The sequence below is a fragment of the Rhinolophus sinicus genome, chromosome 7 (assembly GCF_057876585.1).
Source record: "Rhinolophus sinicus isolate RSI-liver-muscle chromosome 7, RSI-T2T, whole genome shotgun sequence".
Taxonomy (NCBI): domain Eukaryota; kingdom Metazoa; phylum Chordata; class Mammalia; order Chiroptera; family Rhinolophidae; genus Rhinolophus; species Rhinolophus sinicus.
Window position 1 is genome coordinate 19,831,356 of NC_142507.1, and position 21,326 is coordinate 19,852,681.

The 21,326-nt window shown below is 39.5% G+C and overlaps 1 protein-coding gene across 20 annotated transcripts in view; it reads right to left on the reverse strand.

Moving 5' to 3' along the window:
* The window catches only part of FAM110B (family with sequence similarity 110 member B), a 140,207-nt gene that overhangs the window by 6,084 nt on the left and 112,797 nt on the right, over positions 1–21,326 (reverse strand). For 4 of the 20 annotated variants that reach the window (XM_088799419.1, XM_088799417.1, XM_088799422.1 and 1 more), the window contains one exon: positions 19,687–19,837. The exons of the other annotated variants lie outside the window; for them this stretch is intronic. The gene's annotated coding sequence lies outside the window, so the exon portion shown is untranslated. The remainder of the gene's footprint in view (positions 1–19,686; positions 19,838–21,326) is intronic. 20 annotated transcript variants of the gene reach the window in all.

A 21,326-nucleotide genomic window follows, 5' to 3' on the forward strand; every position in this document is an offset into this window, starting at 1 on the left:
CTTACCCATTTTAATTAAGATGCCATGTTTTTCAACTTTTTCCCTTTTCCTTTTCTCCCAATGCAGAGTCACTTTTATTAACTTCCCCATTGTTTTTGGTATAACTTTGTCTTTTTCCTTGTTTAAAAAATATTAGTTTCAGGTGTGCAAAACAACATAATGACTACACATTTACACCCCTCATAGAGTGATAAGCCCCCTCCCAGTGTACTACCCCTCTGACATCGTATATAGTTGTTACAATACCTTTGATTATATTCCCTATGCTGTACTTTACATCCCGTGTTAACTCCTTTTATACTGTGAAAATAACTAGAAAAGAATGCAAAAGTAAAGGAGAATAGTAAAAGTTGAAAAAGTAAATGGGAGAGTAACAAAAGCATTTATCAAAAGGACTAGATTTGTACACTATAAATTGACTTGAAACTAAGAAATCAGAGAACCAACCATCTAGAAGCACCTGAACTTTCAAGACTTGAACTTTCTCAATTACTGAGTGATGTGCCTCCTTCTTTCTTATCGCCTGGTGAAACCCCCTATAATTCTAAGAGCCGAATCTTCTCTTCTCTGACCTCGGCGTTGCAGACCATCAGCTCCAAGCTGTAAATGAAATAATCTTTTTGCCAATAACACTATCACTTGGTATATTCTTTGAAACCACAGACTTTCCCTAATAACATTTAAACTTTTGATTCCAGTATCCTAGGCATTTTTTGCTTTTTCTTTCAGTTGGCTAGAGTAGGTCTTCAAATTGTATTTAATAAAAATTCTTGCCCTAGGTTTCCATTACTTTTCTTTAATTTTCCATGTGTTGGGTAAACCATTTCCCCTCTTTTTCAGCAACCCCTTTAAGCCTTGTTTCTTTTGACACATCCATTCTGTCAGCCTAGAGGACAGGAAACAAATGTTGGAATGCCAAGGAAGCCAAGCCTTACCTTCTAATGATATATGGAAATGGACAAAGGAATGTTTACCCCTGAGGCTCTCATACGCGTACGGTATGCTGAGGCAGCACAAAACGTGCACAGGCGTCTTTGATAAATGTGTGAAAATTATTCTGACAATGAAGTGTATACTGTGTTATGGAAATATCCTCCAGGTGGCACTGTTAACTGAACGGGTTTGGAGGGAAGAGTGGAGGGGTAATTTGCTATTTACAGTTTTCGCATGTCAGCTGGGCAAAGAAAGATAGCAACGGGAACAGAGACAACTTTGCCTCAGTGGAGCAGGATCCGGGCAGTCTCAAGCTCAGAGCTGTGGTGTAGGGCAGTGGCCATGTGTGCCTAGTCTCACCTCAAACAGGCTGAGGTTGGACTCAGGGCACACCTAGACATCCGGACACAGGTCTCTCGGAGCTGAGGAGCACGCAGACCAGCTTGTAGCTCGAGTCAGAGGTTCAAAGGCAGTCTACACTGGCCTCTCCAACCACAGGATGCAGACGACAGGAAGCTGCGTTTCCATGAGTGCAAGGGTTAGGTTTTCTAGGACCACACATGTTCTTGGGGAAAGGGGATCAGGAGTTACCTTAAAAGGAACTCCAACCAAAGATTCCCCTCCAAAGGAAGCCAACTGCCCCGCACTGAAAGGGCCGTGAGCTCCCCCTAGCGGTGGGAAAGAAGTGGCCGCCCCCTGTGAACTCAAAAGCTCCCAAGAGAACCAGCTCTGAAGTCTCTCATGCCCAGGGGACACCAGATTACAGGAATCAAAGGTAAGGAGAGAAACCTTCTCATCCTTCTGTTCACAAGTTGTCTGCCCCACATGTACATGCACCCACGTGGGGGCCCTTAGAGGTTAGAAGTCCAATAATGAGTAGGGCAGAGGCTGGAGCAGGGAAAGAAGGGGAAAAATAGGACGTTTGTTAAGTTCCCTGTCCCCTCTTCCATAAAGGTTTCCAAGCTAACACAGGCCTGAGCTGGCACAGGAAGAAGCTAATTTAAGCTGGATAAGAGGTTGGAGTTTTGGTCATGACGTTGGCCTGGGCTCTTTCATGCCTGAATCTCAACTGAGGACTTTTCATTTATTAAGACGAACAGAAGAGGTTATGAGCCCTGTCTGAGATCTCATCCCAGGGATGGAAAGCAGAATTCAGAAGAGTGAATTCTTAGGGCATGGGAAAAAGAGTATACTCGCTCCCTGTTTATTCCCTAACGAATCCAAGCCAGAAAATGAAATGGGTCCAGGTAGTATCCTTCAGGGTTTCTGTTTATCTGTTGGTGCAGTGCCCCTCCTCAGTTCCACGCCAGGTCCAGGAGTCAACTGGGCTTCTCCATATCTGGCCACTTATAGCTATGGGACCCTGGTCAAGTGACTCAACCTCAATTTCGTTATTTATGGAATGTTGACAATAATGATTCCTACCACGTTTCCCCGAAAATAAGACCTAGCCGGACGGACCATCAGCTCTAATGTGTCTTTTGAAGCAAAAATTAATATAAGACCTGGTCTGGTACTATGTTAAAATTAATCTTACGTAATATAAGACCAGGTCTTATATTAATTTCTGCTCCAAAAAAACGCATTAGAGCTGATGGTCCGGCTAGGTCTTATTTTCGGGGAAACACGGTACATTTCATGGGGCTGATGTAATTCCGTGAGGTAGTACATTGAAAGTGCTCAGCGTGGAACTCGGCCCCAAGTTTGCTCAGTAAATGGTAAGCTGTTATTAAATTTCGTCCCCAGTGTCCACAACTTGGCACCAATAATCACCATCATTAGATTTCAAGCTTTACGGTAAATGAATGATCTTTTGTCTTAAAATGATTCCATTACTCTCAAGTGATAGTGTGTGTGTGCTATTTCTGTCAAAGTGGATTGACTGTGCAGTTTCTGTCTAAAAGGTCACTTGCATGACCCCATTTTTATTTGAGTTACAAAGAAAATATGTGGTTGCAAATTTCAAAGCTAACAGTTATGTGAGTGAAACAGTCTAGAGTAAATAATAAAGCCATTATTGAAAATGAAATCAAACCTAAAGTTGGTTGGAGAAGAACAGCAGGTCAAATCTCAATCCATGATGGATTCTTTAATGTCATTCTCTAAGGTCATTTACAAAGCTCACTGCACATACTTCATTTTCATTTGTATGCATATCCATTATAACACAATGTTATGGGTTTCTCTTAAAATGACTTCCTCCTCTTTAAGACAATTAAAATGAAATAGAGAATGAGACTCCCCCTTCCCTCTCCCCCCAAAAAATCACATTTCTGGTTCAACATTTTCCCTTGGCCCAAAATAAAGAAAGTGTTGCTACACGAGGGCCACTGAGTTGAGTGAATGTGGGGGAGCCCGACCTTTTACCTGAGGTTGCATAAATCAATGCTGCACGTAGCCAGTGTCAAAATTGTTTGTAAATAGAACAATTTGCTTGATGAAAATACTCCAAATAATTAAAAAGCAGGGCTTCTAGAATTCCTACTGAAAATCCAATAGGACTGCTTGCCTTACCCAAACAAACATAAAATGATCCCACTTTCAGCCACTTATGTCCTCTCCTGGAGAGAGCTTTATGTGGCTTTATGTTCAGCTGTGAAAATGTGTAAGGCTATGGCCAAACTCTAAATGAATGTGGAGGTCAAGAGCCCATTGTCCTTTTCTACAGACTAGTACACTTAAATCACAGGTTTTAGAAGATTTGCTAGCTGTGTGAGTCTAAGAGTTAGCTGATTCCTCTAATTAGGGACCAGGAGCACCTTCCAGCAGCAGCAATAACATCCCAGTGAACTCAAGGACTATGAACTCTACAAGGAATTTATGTGGAGTTCACAGAGTTATGGTGCTGGGAGCTTACACTCACCAGCCCACCCATCCTCACAATTACCCATTTAAGAGGTGGTCTTGCTTATACAAGGGGGTAAGTACTTGTGAGTGGCACCTGGAGAACCCTGACTGGGATCCAGGGCTGTGCAGATCTGGGAACCCTGCATCCGGTTCTCCCACCAACGTCGATTTTAAGCATGTGCACTTGCCATATTGCTTTTTCCTTTAGCTATGTAAGCTTGTACTCTATGGCAACTGTAGATAGCACATACATACAATACAAAACATTAGGGTGGCAATATAGATAGAACATTGATTTCTGAAAATACTTTTAATACCCTTGGCAAAGGGTATTATTTACTCTGAAATAAATATTAAAATGTGTTAAAGTAAAATTGTAAAACACTTAAACTTGAAGGAACAGAAAAGTAAAGCAGCATTTTTTAAAGAGTGGACCAAGTCCACTGTGAATGTGTTAGGTAAATTGGTATATAAATTGTTTACAAATTACCCATTAATATGACCATTTCTTATTAGGTACATATTATGTTCCCAGAACTATACTAGTGCTTTTCAAAGGTTTTTAAATTCAATTCCACCAATATCTCTAAAACAAGTGCTATTGTCCCCACTTTACAGATGAGGAAACTGATGTCCATGGATACTAAGAAAGTCGTCTAAGACATTCACCTACTGGGTGGCTGTGGGTTTCACACTCATCTGTATAGATAAGCCTTGCTCCACCACACCATGTCACACTGTCACTCCAGGTCTTAAAAAGATACATATGATGTATTTTTTAATGCTTTATATTTAAATAATATGACTCAGGAACCCACACTAAGTATATTTCAGTTCCTAAATATCTACTCTTTTGGCTATTCATTGCTTAGTACCGGCTTCCCCAGAAGGGAGGGGAAGAAAAGAAACCATTTAACTTTTTGTTAAATCAAATAACCATACTACTTGCTAACAGCTTAAATGCACAGGGAGAGAAGATAAAATATTTATAGTTTGGGTTCCTTTCATTTAATTGTCTTTCTTTACACCACTGGCTGCAGATGTATCAGTTAGTTGAAGTTTGATGAAAATATTAAAAATAACAATAAGGTAACATAAGACTGTGGTTTCACTCTATCTTGCTACACAGAGCATCTGGAGGGCAGGGAGCACCCGCTTTTTATTGCTTTTTCTACTGAAGCCGCAGCCGTGCACCTATGAGGCACTCACTCAAAGGAGCTGAACTAAAATGCTTAAACACTCAGTAGAATATCTAGCATATCATTTTATATTGTACGGACTCCATGAAGATGTCCAATAAAAAGCTTGGGAAGTGAAACTTGGAATATTCTGTTTGTAAATTTGAAACAACACTCATGGGACTACAGCACCCAAAAGCACAAAACTCAGTGAACACATCGGCATTAAACTGTGCTCAGAACACAAAATATGGTGCAAAGAGAAATCAATACAAGGCAGAATTTTAAAGCAGAACCAGTAGGTTCATTTAAAAAAAAACAAAAAAAAACAAGAACTGTTGATCTCATTTGCCAAGAACACCTGGAATAATTTTCCATCTCTTGACTAGCTTTCAGTACAGCAGTTGTTAGAACCACTAGTTCTTTGCCTCAAGTGTACTCATAAAAGACAAACAGTACTTTTTCATTTTTAAGGACTCAGACTGAATTGTGGGACAAAGAACAATTTTCAAAATAAGACACGCAAGTTGACAGACACTTACTTTTGCAGCACATATTTTAATCTTTAGCACTTAACACATCTTACATAAATCATTTTCAAGCTCAGAATGGTATAAGTTAAGTCTTCCACCACAATTTGCACTTGAAATATTATTTTTGGGTCCAAGTGACAAAGAGCTGAGGAATGACTAATAAGTTCTCTCCACCTTGCCCAGGGTCGTTCCAGCTCTGCTTGTGAGCTCACAGGAACTGTAGCAGCAGGCAGAAGCCAAACTGTTGGCTCTGCTAGGCAGTGTGGTCTAGTTGTGTCTGGAGGCAGGCACGGTGTCAGGAGGGAGGGGGAGACACTGGTCATTCAGTGATACATCTAAGTCTGGGGCCACAGGCCCTCTCCCACCTGTCCATCTTCACCTGCCACCTAGCCATGCTCTCTGATGCCTGCCTCTGCATTCTCCTCCTTGCCCTGGAACTCCCCTGCCCTCCTTGGCCGGACCTTGATCAGAGTCTTCCAAGCTGAAGAAAGTGTCCCTAGACCCATTGGGAAGCCTTTCCTGATTTCTCTTTCTGTGTCTGACCTTTCCTCCCGGCAGTTCCCTTAGTCCTTATTATTGGATGGTGGTACCACCTCCCAACTGTACCCCCCAAACACAGGCATCTGAGGGCAGGCTGCCTGGCTCTCCTCTGCCCCAGCAGGCTGCCTGATGGACAGCAGAGTTCAGACTCTCTTGTAGGGAACCTTGTCTGACGTGTGTCCATTCAGGGTGTGTCTTTGCCTCAATGTAAAAGAATAAAAAGGTAAAACTACCAAAAAGGCTTTGTTCACTTATCTACCTGCCTACTCCTGCTGCCCAAACACAGCCAGCTCACCTAGGAGACTCTGTAAGAATAGATTAGCAAGTATAGGTTATGATAATCGAAAGTCCATAATAAACGCAACCCGATATTTAAAATAAAAAAACTACAGACATTGCCGGACGGACAAAACACATTTCATTAGATCTGAAGACCGCCTTCAATATCCATTCTGGTACAATGTACTTTTGTAGTCTATTTCTTCATGCTTTCACTTTACAATGATACTATCCGCCTCTATCTTGATTAATTTTTCTGCTTCTCATTCCTGTTTACTAAAGAAAAATGACTCATCCAAAGTGAAAAAGGGAGTTAGCTTTTAGAAATAGTTTTTTTTCTTAGTGTCTAGCATTTTCTTTTGTTTAGCAAGAAATGGCATTTTCTATTTTTTTTTTTTTAGTGGAAAAGAGAATAATTTTGCTTGTGGCAAAAGATGGTTGTTATTTTGTGCTTCATGATCTGTCCAATTCTCGAATCTAGGCATAATCACTGAAGTCTCAGAAGAGAAATACAGTAGCACCTATCTACTGGGTAACCTGTTCTGCCAGGCCTCACGCTAGATGCTATGGATCCTTTGTATTTATCAGCCTTGCCCAACAGGTATCATCTGTTCCACTTAGCAGATGGGGAAACTAAGGCTCGGAAGGTTTGAGTGACTTCCCTGAAGCTGGTTAGTTGAAGGAGCTTGTTGTCAACCTCCGGTCTGTCTGTGTTCTAAGCCCGTGCCTGTCCTGCTCTCAACAATTACGGAAACATCCGCGGTTGCAAGGAGTGAAGAGGGGCCGATTTAGATGTATGTGAGCCAGGAAGGAAGGGAGGAAAGAATAGAGCTAGTGCCCTCTCACCACCCCAAGCCATATGATGCCAGGCCCCAGTCTGCTTTCAAAACAAAACGTCCTTCCTGCTGTGATGGCGAAATCTGTGTACCCACTGCAGGGAGAAACTGTAGTTAGCAGTGCTTGCTGTGCCAGAGGATAAAACAGTGAGGGGGAGTAGGAGGCAGGAAGACATTATGAAAACTTTGTGAGGAGAGGGCATTCATGAAACATAAAATAACAGGCCCAATAAATGCAATTTGCAGCCGTGACAATACAAGCGCTTTGGTAAGATTCTCTAAGGGGCGCTCTCAAAATTTCACTACACCCTCCATACTGGAAAATAATTATTCTAACAGCTTGCTAAGGAAATGAAAATATCATCTAAACAACAGAAAAAGAACAATCTAGTCATCATCTGATTAGATAAAAAACAGACTGTATCGATAAAGCTTGAGCCCTCCTTTGGGCTTGCCTACAGAGCATGAATCCTTCAGACCACACAATGGGACAAAGACAACTTCCTATAATCCGCCTGCCCTTTAGGGAACAAAACCCTAAAGGGACATGCAAGTTTATACAGACAGAAGACCTAGAATACAGGAAGCACCAGTAGTGTATTTGTTCATTTGGAAAGTGTTTACTGAACATCAACCATGTAACAGGCAGTGAACAAAATGAACACTGTATGGAACTCACATATACAGCAGTAAATAAGGTAAATAAAATATGTAGTATGATTAAGTACAGGTGCTAAAATGAAAAGGAGATAAGGATTTAGCAAGGAGAAGATTACTGTTGATTTCAAAAAGAAGAGTTTTGGTTAAGTTGGCGGGTTCAGGAGAGAATGGGGAGAAAGAAACTGGAGACAGTGCTGAGGGGGTATCTGAGGAGTTTGGAGATGAGGTGATAGCTGGAGGAGGGAGCAGGATCAAGAGAAAGAGCATAAATGCACACGACGCAAGAAAGAATTTACACCAATGTGCTGAGCACAGGGCAATTAAAAACGAGAACCAAAAACTTGAACACGGCTGGTAAATAAAGGCTTATAGATGTCAGATGGTTGTGAGGGACTTTCCATAACCTTGTTGTGACATCAGAGACCTTGTAAAGTGAAAACAGCTTTAAAGGAATGGCAGGAGAGAGTTTGCTGTGGGTCAAAGCAGTACCTATCAGGACCCCTCGGACCTGAGGATGGGCACAGGGCAGAAAACATCTGGCCGATGCTGAAAGATGTCAAGAAAAACAGTGATATTGCTGTGGGAATGTTACTAGACCCAGTGAATCAGTATTTACCTTCCAGCAGATTCTAAACTGTCACAGAGGCAAAACCTAATAGTGACAGGAAGCAGCAAATCTCCATTTCCTTCCCCTTCTGCCAAAGGCAAATGGTATGATGAATTATAATTTTATCTCCTATAAGACAGAGGAAGAATGCATTGCTTCTACAAATTTAAAATTTACCAATCGGGAATCAGAGACACCAGGGGAAAAAAGCTAAGAATTCATAGGGTATATAATAGCCAAGGAAGGGAATTCAACCATTTGACAAACACCAGTCAAGGGCCTACCCTGAGCCAGGCACTGTTCTAGGCACTGGAGCTACTGATGTGAATGAAACGACCACAATGTGGCGTTCACAACATTCTAGCCAGCAGACAGCACAATTCAGAGTAACGGTGTTAAGGTTCTATGGCTGGATTCTAAGGAATAGTGGCAGGGGAACACTAAAGTCAAAAGTGAGAAAATACTAACTCACAACCATTCCAATGGTAAGACAGAGGGAAAGACATCTGAGGGAAACCGAATACAGAGGACCTAATGGGGTAAGAACACAAGGAGGAATGGAGAGGCCCAGAGAGCATGTGTGACCCTGGAGGACAGTACCCATAAGGAGAAGGGGCTAGTGTGACTGCATTCTCCAAGTTCTGGGGTCACACAATACAAGTTCTCCCCTAGCCCCTGGCTTGCTCCACCCTTTACTATTAGGTTGGTGCAAAAGTAATTGGGGTTTTTGCAATTATTTTTAACCTTTTAAACTGCAATTACTTTTGTGCCAACCTAGTACCATGTGACCTTGAGTCGCTAACCTTCAGGTTCCTTACCCGTGCCATAGGCATAACACTGGGACCTATCTTAGCTCAGGGGACAATACATGTTAGCCACTGTATATTAATGAGCTGGAGAAAGTACTACCAGATGAATGTCACGGTCTTGTAGAAGCAATTTGTAGATTGATTTAAGGCAGAATTTTTTTAACAATTAAAAACGTCCCAAATGGGAATTAGTTCCTTTGTAAACAGTGAGCTTTCTATCTCAGGAAAGGTTTGTGCAGACACATATAGGCTTACCATCTGTCCAAGAAATTTTACAGGGATTCCTGTAATGGGTCGGAGGGTGTGGCAGATGAATGGCACATTTCTTTCTAAAAAGTTTTGTGTATCTCTGCAATGTTTTCGACTGCCCAGATTTAAGTTACTAAGTTCCAAACAAGAAGAAAGGAACATGAAGACAGAGAAGACATGAAGACAGAACATGAGGACAGAAGAAAAGCTTGAAGATAAATTGTAGTAAGTTATTAAGCACTGAAAGAATACTTGAGTAGATAAGAAAGTGGCAAGTATGTTTTTGATAAGCAGATTAAGTCTCCCAAAAAATAGACAGTAATAGAGAGGAAGGTATGAGCGAAGTGGACTGGAAGAATGTGAGAGAGAGAGGAAGGAAGAGGGAGCAGGAGGGCATCTCATCAGTTATGGCCACTGACACCCGGTTGTGCCCTGGTACGCTAGTTGTCCTGGATCTGTGCCACGGTTGATCTCTTATATTCTTTATGGCCCTGAAATTCTCATACTTCTTATACAGCATGTTTCTATGCATAGAATGTGTAGAGTCCTTCCATCAGTGCACAGACTCTGAAACTGCCCAATGAGTTTATGGGCTGATCCAGGAAGTCACCATGTGGGAGCCATTTATTGGTCAATGGCTGATCTACAGGGGCAGTGAAGGGGGTGGTTGATACCATGAGGTCAGAGGCAGCCTCTAATGATATCAAGAGCTGGATGATTCCTATAATAATACGCCAACAGTAGTGCTATATTTGCATGTAATGTGTCAGCTTACTTTTGAGATCATGTCATCCCAAATTCTTCAGAAAACATTTAGCCAGCAACTGCAGTTTAGCAATCGAGTTGTTAAATCCTGCAGTAAGGACCTGGTTATGCCTGTGACAGGAGGCCACTGGCTCCAAACACAGAGATGGTGCCAGAAGCCACTTTAGATGCAGTGTCTGCATCTCCAAATGAATGTTTTGATTCATGCAGTTTCCTCCTTCATTAACTTAGAGGGACGCTAACTCTTCTGTGACGTTATTTTTTCTTTGTTGATTTCTAGAGGAAGTGGATTGGATTTTTCTCTTTTGTTGAATAGCTTTACAGATGGAGGCTTTTAAACCTTCATCTATTTTACTTACTAAGGCGCTCTGGGATCATGCCAACCAGTTTCTAGAAATCAATGAGGTTTGAGCTTTCCTGGGTTTACAAGTACATCTAGAAAAACATTTCAATAAATAAAGCATATACATACATACATATATATATATATATATATATATATATATATATATATATTTTTTTTTTTTTTTTTTTTTTTTAAAGTACTTCTTTTGTCAAGCTACAATTGACCATTAAAATGAAATTTATCTTAGGAAGACACTGGTAAAAGAAACTACACAAAAAAAGCTACTGTCTATCTCAGAAAATATTTCAGTAATCCTTGCTAGTCTTTGGACAAAGAGCTACTCAGTATTCAACTTCTCATTTTTCAATGCCAGTTTTTTCAAACATTATGATAAACACTATAAAGTGACCTACTTCCCCTGACACCTAATAAAAGTGATGTGTCATTCCAAAACCCGTTTGTCCCACTTGCAGGGCAAAAGACAATACTTCTATAGTCATCCTTCTCTGACAGATGGAAAGGCTCTTTTAAATAATAATTTTTAAAAAATTGAGAAATATCTATCAAATGTTCACTTACAGCTGGATAATGTAATATAATCCTTGATTTCAGCTCTCTAGTTAGAACTAGAATGTTATGGTAGACTGGGAATACTCAAAACAGAGCCTTACAGGGAACCAAGTAGTGAAGTGATATAAGGATTAACAGTGATTTTTCAAAAAGAAGGATTATCTGAGAGAACACTGGGTGTTGAGTCCCCTGCTGAAACCAATGAAGACACCAAGACCACTGGAGGGTGGAGAACAGTGAACGCAGGTCAGACTTTGGACTCAAGTGGGTCTGTGTTAGAATCCTGCCTCTGTATCTTCTAGCTTTGTGATTCTGGGGAAGTAAATTACCACTATGTGCTTCCATTTTCCCATCTGTTAAATGGCGCTAATAACCACCTTCCACACAGGATAGTTGTGAAGCTTATGTGACACAGAGGATGGAAGGCACGTAGCATGGGGCCTGGCATACAGAAGGCAGACACTAAGTTTTTACAGTAAAAGTGTTATTTCTAATTGAGAGTACTTGGTATTGTTGGAAAATCATTCCCCTGGTCAATTCATCATTTTCGAAACACATGGAAATTTCAGATATTCTTTAAAAAAGAAATGCATCAAAACAGAATTGTATCTACAAAAAATTGTTTCTAGAATTTTGAGAGGTACTGCATTAAACACATCTGTTTAGCAATTTGGGAAGAACTGACATCTTTACTAGATTGAGTTTTCCAGTCAACACATTAAGTCTCTCCATTTATTTAAAGTCTTTGATTTCCCTCATCAGAGTTCTATAGTTTTCAGCATATGAGTCCTATATGTTTTAGATTTACCCTAGTTACTTCATTTTTTGAGCCACTGTAAATAGTGTTATATTTTTAATTTTGGTTTTCATGTGCTCATTGCTAGTATATAGAAATACAGTTGACTTTTGTATGTTGATTTTGAATCCTATGACCTTGTTGAATCACATTTTTTTGTTTTGTTTTTGTAGATCCCTTGATATTTTCCAAGTAGGCAAGCGTATCAGAAAGATAGACAACACAAAAGTAATAAAGTTGGTTAAATGAAATAGCTAAAACACTTCTGAAAAAGAATAATAAAGTGAGAGGAAACACTGCACTCAATTTCAAGACTTATTAGGTAATCAGGACTATGGAGGGATAGACACATAGATCAATGGGACAGAAAAGAAAACCCAAATATAGACCCACACAAGTGTCGTTAATTTATTTTGACAAAGATGCAAAAGCAATTCAATGGAGGAAGAACAGTCTTTTCAACAAGTGGAGCTGCATTTGGAAATCGATAGGTAAAAATACAAAACTCATACCTTATGCAAAAATTAACTCAGAAAGGATCATAACTTTTCTTGTAAAACATAAAACTATAGAATTTTTAAGAGCTAGCACAGGAGGAAAATCTTTGGGATCTGAGGCTTTATGAAAAGGTTCTTAGATATGATATCAAAAGCAAGATCCATAAAACAAAAAAAAATGATAAATCTGACTCATCAAAATATAAAAACTTTTGCTCTGTGAAAGACTTTTACAAGGATGCAAACACAAGTTACAGACTGTGAGAAAATATTTGCAAAACACATACTTTACAAAGCACTCAGATCTAGAATATATAAATAACTCTCAAAATGCAACTTTAAAAAGCCAAACGATTCACTTAGTAAACAGGCAAAAGATATGAATAGACATTTCAACAAAGAGGGCATACAAAGGGCAAACAAACATGTGAAAAGATGTTCAACATCCCCAGCACTACACACTTGGGAGAGCAACTAAGATTAAAGAAAAGTATGCCACCAAATAAATGCTGGCAAGGATGCAGAGAAATTGGATCACTGTAGGTGTTGATAGTGAGAATATAATATGGTAGAGCCACTCTGGAAAATAGTTTGGTAGTTTCTTAAAAAAAAACACCTAAATGTAGATTTACATAGAACCCAACAACTGCGCTCCTGGGCATTCATCCAGGGAAAAGAAAACTAAATCTACACAAAAACTTGTACACAGTTGTTCACAGAAGCTTTATTTGTAATAGTGAAAAACTAGAAACAGTCAAAATATGCCTTAATAGTTAAATAGACTGTGTATATCCATGCCATAGAATACTACTCAGCAATAAAAAAGGAACTATTGATACATGCATCAAGTTGAATGTTATGAGATATATACTATATGATTCCAGTTATATAATATTGTCAAATTACAAAATTATAGACATGATGAACAGATTAATGGTTGTCAGGGGATAGGGTGTGTATGTATGTGTGTGTCTGTGTGTGTAAAGGGGTATGGAAAGGGAGATCTTTGTAATTTAGAATAGTATCTTGATTGTGGTGGTGGTTACATGAATCTCTACATGTGATAAAATGACAGAACTACACACACCTTGTACCAATGTCAATTTCCTGGGTTTGATCTTCTATATCATATAAGACACAATCACTGGCAGGGCAGATACTGGGTGATGGTACATGAGACCTCTCTGCTGTCTTTCTAGCTTCCTATGAATTCATAATTTCAAAGTAAAAATTAAAAAAAAAAACCCTGGGGGGGGGAACACCATCTGCTCCCCAAACAAGTGAACATTCATGATTTAAAACATAACAAAGGAGGTTAAATTACAATAGAAATTAACATGTTTGTCAGATTATAACATTTCATATAGAGAACAAAGCTTTAACATTTCTCATATCTTACTATTGAGAAAACAACCTAAGGCTCAAACTTTGGCTTCAAAATCAGAAAAATGGAACTATGTTTCTAAATTGCTCCAAAATTTTAAAATGAAATTTTGTTTTGAAAAAAAAAAGTGTTTTTTTCTCTTATTATGGTTCAGAATATGGCATGGATTGGAATGTTATTTAAATAGCACTGAAGACAATGAGGTACTATTATATGAACTTTCTTCGTCAGGCCTATGAAGATACCAAGCTGAAAGTATATGAGATGAGGTTAGAAACACAAGAAATTAAATATATTCATAGTGTTCTTTGAAATCGTTTCTCAAAAATATTTTCTTGTATAAATTCCATATGGTTCAAACAGAACAATTCCAAATTTCAGTGATTTCCTACTCCAAATTGAAGTACTTTAAACTTACTTTGATAAGAGAGTAAAAAGAAAAACATCAGCATCAGAGAAAAAGGATTGGGGGTAGAACTGACTATTTGGTCTACTAACTGGAAAAGAATGAATCATTTTTCTTTTAGAATTTCCAGTTTCTCTGTATCTACTTAGAAAGCAAAGATACACAGATAGCATATTTGACATTTTCTAAATCTTCCTTGTTAATTCTATATTTTAAATGACCATTCTAATAGAGATGTGCGTAAAGTGATTGGCAAAGTTTTATGAACAACACATGCTTTGCAAATTTAAGTTCTATTTAAATACGGAAATCTGTTCTAGAATTAGTGATGGAAAAAAGGGGGTTTTCTCTTCTCGTATTTCACAAAAATGTCCCAGGCCAGTTCAGGATATACCCACTACTCTTCTTGTCTCCCGCCTCCCTCTACACACGTCACTAGAGTGTGGGCTTTTATGGTGTTTCCAGGATTTAAAGACTGTAAGCAACGATAATAAAAAGGTCTAATGAAAAGCGTTACATGTGCAGTGTAACATGGAATCCCAACCTCTATATATAACTAGCCTATTAGATCTGTTGGGCTTTGAGGATGAAATCTTTCTGGTAGGCAGTACAATCCCAAAACTAACCTATCGGAACTTTTCTTAGCAATGATCCTCTATGCTTTGCTAGCAAAGACATTGAGGACCTCAGTCAGATTTTTACAGTCAGAAGGGATCTAAAAGACCCATTTAGTTCAATTCATTTTATTGTGGATGACTGAATATACTAATTAATCCAGTACTAGAGGTTCTGCCAGTATATGTGGTCTCTGATTTATATGTAGAATAGAGACCAATCCTAATTTTAGACCTACTGGCCAAGAAGATGTCACTTGGGAACCTGGTCTTCTCTTTTAGGGTTGAATGCTTCCTGCTTCCATTACCACTTTCTCTAGTTGACACTCTTACTAATAAACCAGGAACCCCTCCTCACCCCCGCACTCCACCCCTACCCCATAAGAAACTTCAATAGATAAAAGAGAAATAAGGTAAGGTAGCTTACCAGAGATGTCAAAGAGGATATAAAATTGAAGAGACATTTTCCTATATGGATATCATATCTTCCTCATTTGTAAAGAATCAGAAAAAAACACGTTCTATATAAATAGAACAAAATTGAATCCCTATCACAAATCCTATTAATTAACTTAGAAATCTGCTTTTATTCTGTCTTCCAAAAGAAGTCTGTATAGGAAGAAACTGTATCTCAGAATCTACAACGAGGACAGCTGCAAAAACAAGTCTGGCACAAGTGACAAATTCTTTCTCAACTAATCTTTATAAAGCATGTCATATTAATCAAATAATTTACAATTAGTGTATAAAATCTTTACCGTATCATGTTCACGTATTACAGAATTTAGCATTTTCTACACAATGGTTTCTAAAAATAGAAGCATCACAGGGAGAATATTAGCTAATGAAACTTCCATAATTTGAATAAGGTGAACTATATAGAAAGTGAGAATCACAAATGTTACTTTTGGTTCAAAATGGTAGCATGACTTCTTTTTGTTTATCTCCTTTCATTCACAAAACTGTGTTAAAATAAGAATAAGATAATAAAATGGGCAAAAAAGTAAGAGAGACACAAAGCAGAAGGATAAGTAGTAACTAACCTAAGGGGACAGCAGAAGTTATATTCTAAGTGTATGGTGGAAGATTCCAGGGAAAACTCAGATTTTCCCCGGACCACCCTCTGAAGAGGCAGGATAGGCCCAGAGCGGGGTGTTAGAAACCAAGCTGAAAATACAGAGCCCATGAAACTCCAGAGTACTGGTAGGCTTCTGACATCTTGACATGGCATCAAGGCAAGCTCCCACCCCACTTCTGCCAGCACCCACAGGACTTCCAGATGGGCAGGAATGGCTGAAAGCAGGACTGAGTTAAAATGAAGGTGCCAAGCGGTGGGGCCTCCTGCTGGCTACCTCTGCGGAGCTCTCATTGCACCAGTAGCGGGAGGTACAACACTTGCCAGAGGAATTATTTTCCCTCTGAAGAAACTGATCAGCCCTAGGTGGGTGCATTGGGGGGTGGTGGGGGGGATGGGGAGGAGAATGGGCACCTACTGAAGTTTAGGGGTTCCAATTTGGAGAAAGTTGGCTCAGCGTGATTCCATAGAGTGCATTCTGCCATCAACAACTCTCACCTTCATACAGTGAAATCCCAGTCTGATTCTCAGGAACTCTTTTAAGTGTTAACAGGAAGCCATGCCTCTAACATGAAAGCCAGAGACCCAAATAATCAAAGAAAAAAAGGAACCTGGAGGAAAACGAAATATTCAAAGGACATCTGAAGAAAACTTCAAAAAGCCTAGGAAATTATCTAGAGAAAGCAGTAAAGGTATTGCAGCCCTAACATAAAAACCAAATGCTCTTTTTAACAAAAGTTCAAAAATAAGCATTGGAAATTAAATATTTAATCGAAATAAAGATTCCATCAAACGATTTGAAGGAAATCTCCCAGAAAGTAGAGCAAAAAAAAAAAAAACACACAACAAAACAAAACACAAAAGTTAGAATAATAGGAAAGATGACAAAAATTAGAGGATTCATCTAGAAGGTCCAATATTCCAGTAATAAATATTCTAGGCAAAGAAACTGAAAATATGGAAGGGGGAAATTAAGAAATAATACAAAAAAGTCAGTCAGGTGGAAGCATACAGGCATCCAGAGCTAGAAATAGCAGTCCAAAGAATAAAGAAACAAATGAAAACAATCCACCGTAAGTCATCTCGCTGTGAAATTTCAGAACATCAGGATAAAGAGATCTTAAAAAGCTTTGAGAGAAAAACAGGATACATACAAGAACCAGAATGGCACTGTACTTCTTAAGAGCGGCACTAGATTCCAGAAAATAATGGAGCACTGTCTTCAAAATTGAGGGAAAATAGCTTTTTAACCTACAGTTTTATGCCCAGGCAATCTTTCTTGAAGCACAAGGATGGAATAAAGACATCTTTCAGACATGCAGGGATTCAAATATATACCTCCCAGGCACTCATGAGGCTTACAGAGGATGTGCTTCATAAGATGGGAGAACAAACCTAAAAAAGAAAAAGATAGAGCAGTCTAAGAAAAGAGGGGGTCCGCCTAGCCAACCACCATCCAAGGGTGGTTCTAGCATGATGGTGACGAGAAGTCCCAGCCCAGCAGCTGCTCAGCAGCTTAGAGAGCAACTGCCCCAGAAAAACCCTGGGGATGAACAGCTCCAGGAAGGAGGTAAGTATGAGTATTTGTGAATGTTATTCAGAGGCATATGGCAGAAATGTTGGAACGGTTGGAAAAAAATGAACTCTGGGTATATTAGAAAATAGGGCCAAAGACAAAGGAGCCCTTTAGTAACTATGAAACAGGACAGTTTTGTAAAAGAAAGGTGCAGTGCTGGTAGTACACTGAGTGTGTGGAATGTGTAGCTATATCACATTCATAATAAAATGAACTTAAAATAACTAATTCTAAAGACTCTAAACTTTATATATTTTTTGCTGTCTGGCGTAGTCCCTGGGCACTTCAAGGGAAAAAACACTAAAAAAAATGAGTTTAAAACACTACTATATTACATTCACCTACAGGACAAATTAAATTTTTAAATTCAAAACATTCTGTATATGGAGCATTCTCAGATGATTGTTTGGAATCTGGGAACCTAATATTGACTACAATCCAAATAACCTTTCCTTAGTTTGATGAACTCTACCAGACTTCTCAGACCCACATTAGAATAAACCAAAGGCTTTATTACGCTGTCAGGTCAGTAAGGCAATTGAAGCTGCATCCAGTGTGTATGCGTAAGAACAAAGGAGATCACTGACCCTCTCCTTTATCTCAGTGCCTCTGCTGAGATGTCACTTCCTCAGACCAGCAGCCACACAGCCTCTGGACTCCCATCACGCTCTAACCTATTACAATGCTTACTTTTCTGCATAGATTTGCCATGAACTGCAATCTTATTCATTCATTGTCTCCTGAACATGAGCGCCATGAAGACACTACAGTGTCTGTTACTCACGCCTGTATTTCCAGGGAGCATCATTAATATTCAAATGATTGGATGAACAAAGAGTAAGTAGAGGGGAAAATATGTGCCAGATATGCCTCCAAAGCAGCTGCCATTGAGCATCCTCTACACCAGTGCCCCCTTCTCCGGGGGCACGCCGAATAACTAACCCTCAAACTGCACCTCGTGGTATGTGTCTGCTGAATGGCTGCCTCAGCTGATTCTGATTCTAGCCACCCCTCCCGTGTTTTAAATAACGATCCCCTATTCTTAGAGCCCAGTCACATCCATTCTCGTCTGCTCACCTTCGGGATTTCATGGACCTCAGAGGCATGCACTTAAGATTCGTAGATTCTTTATAACTCAGCTCTTGGGCTCAACAATATGGGCTGATATTCCCTCCGTTTGAGTTCTCAAGCACTTATCTACAGCGCAGAGGCAGCCACTTCTGGGACGTAATCAAGCAGTACGTAAGTACATGTTCTGACACACAAAATAAACTAGAGAGGAAGAAGTTCACCTGTTGAAATACCAGAGGTACTTCCTGAGGTGGTCTGTCTGCCATTTCTCTTGGTAGATAATGGGTATCAGTGGGGTTATTCTCTTATTCCTACATCCTCCATAATTTTTCACTGTTAAACAACTTACAGGATAATTCAGACAAGAAAAGCTAGGTCGGGAAGATCAAAAGGGAGGCACCCAAAGGTACAAACTTCCAGTTAAAAACTAAATTAAGTCTTGGGAATATAATGTACAGCATGTCGACTATAGTTAATAATACTGCATTGTATACTTGAAAGTTGCTAACAGAGATCTCAAAAACTTTCAGCATAGGAAAAAAATCTTTTAACTGAGTAGTGAAGATAACTGGACGTGTTATGGTGATCATTTTGTAGTATGAACAAATATCAAATCATTATGTTGTGTACCTGAAACTAACACAACGTTATGTGCCAATTATAACTCAATTAAAAAAATAAAAAGGGAAGCATTCAGAAAAAGTGATAAAGATTTCCTTTCTAAAGCAATCTCAATAAAAAAGCATGTTATGTTATGCAAAGGGTATTTTACATAACGACAAAATATTTATGTGCAGACGCAGCTTGGTTACCCTTTGAACATGCTCAGGCCATGTGTCTTTCCTCAGTCCTCATTTTATCAGAAACCACATGCCCTTGTGGAAGGTGCTTTTGGAGTCACTGAGTCAGGGACGCAAGTCTGGGAAACAAGACGTTTTGCCCCCTTGTTAAGTGACAGTATAATTGTTGACTGAAAGCATGAACTTGGAAATCAGACAGACCTTGGCTTAACCTTGTGCTCCGTCGCTTACGGGCTGCATGTCTTGAAGCAGGTTATTTACCACCTCTGAGCCTTGGCTTTCTTGACAGTACCAGAATGATGCGCTTAAACCTACCTTACCAGATGGCTATGGACTTCAAACGAGATAGCATGTACGAAGCACTCAGCATGATGCCAGGCCCAGGAGGCACCAAGGGACGGCACATCACAGCCGTCACCTACTCTCCTTAAGGTCTGCCTAAGAAGCATCCAGTCCCGAGGAACCTCTGCAAACAGGAACCAAAGGCATCGGGTTGTCTGAGTACAATTCTATGGCAACTGCAACAACACAACTACAGGACCCATGAGAAACAGTAAAGAATATATTTCAGACAACTTCTCCAAACCTTGCAAAGAGAAGCAAGTTATTTGGAGTATTTCATCTCTATCACAATGAGACACTTCTGTAGCACTATTTCCCCCAAACTCAAATGAAGAGAAAACAAAGTAAGACAAGGGAAAGCATGCACGCTAACTTTTTCCAGCGATGCTGCCTCATTTTTACTTGTTCCATCCTGGGTTTCAGTGCAGCCACCGTGACATAGCAGGCAGATGGATGAGCACTTATCAATGTGTGTTTGTTTTCTGGCTACTAGAGGATACTGTTATCCCACTTGTTCAGGTAAATCATGAATATTAATTCTGGATGTTTAAACTGATATATAAGAATAATGTCTGTAGGCAATGTTCAAATGAGAATCTAAAAATGAGATTGCAAGGCTAGAAGCGCAAATGTAGTTGAGAGGGCTTTAAAATTTATCATTGTTATTATAGTTACTTGAGTAGCAAAGGGAAACAGTTTTCCCCAGGCTGCACCAAACTAACATCTGAAGTCATATCTGTAAAAAAAAAAAAAAAAGAGGTACTTTTCTATCCACTCTTTTAAAGCTCAGAAAGGAATTTTGGGGGATTTTAACTTGTAACTGGCCTGGAAGAGGTTCCCAACTGAAGCTTCGGCAGAGCCTTCTGTTTTGCAATTGAAAATATGTGTGTTGAATAAAAATATACTCCTTAGTGCAACCTCTCCAGAAGCATCTCAGCTCCTTATACCACGCTATGCCACCCCAGTCCCCTTCATAAGGAGCCTCTGCTTAGAAGTAAGTACCGTGATGAAGCTTCCCACCTAAGCCAGCCACAGTTTCCTAACAGACAGCTTCCTACTGCTGATCTGCTGGTACAGGACCCTGACATCTGGTACCCCACCCCCTGCAAAAAATGACCCAGTTTCAGGATCGGAAGAGTGTTTAAAAGCTGAAAGCCCTGGAATGTGTGCCTAGTCTCCTTTCTCGGAATCAGTACGTCTCCAGAGCTTTCTGGCTCTTGAGACGCGACTGATGCTTCTTGGCTGTATCTACCTGCAGTGTCCTGACTAGAGGGACTGGCATTTCCAGGACAGAACGTGCTCATTCATCAAGTCTTTGGAAAATGATGTCACAGAACAAAGTGGGTGGAGAGCGGAAGAAAGAGAAAAGAAATATATTGAATCGAGTCCCTGTGATAATGGAAATGGCATTAATAATAAACACATTGATGATAACTGGATAAACATTTTTAAAAGTTAAACTTCATGACTTTTGTGTATATAAGATATATCTCTTTCTCATCTAAGAATCTCATTCTAGAATCCTTCTGATGATACTCATATTTTGGAGGTCAAGGGATTTCATAGTATTGCGTAAGTATTTATAAAAAGAGAGTTTTTTTATTTAATTTAAA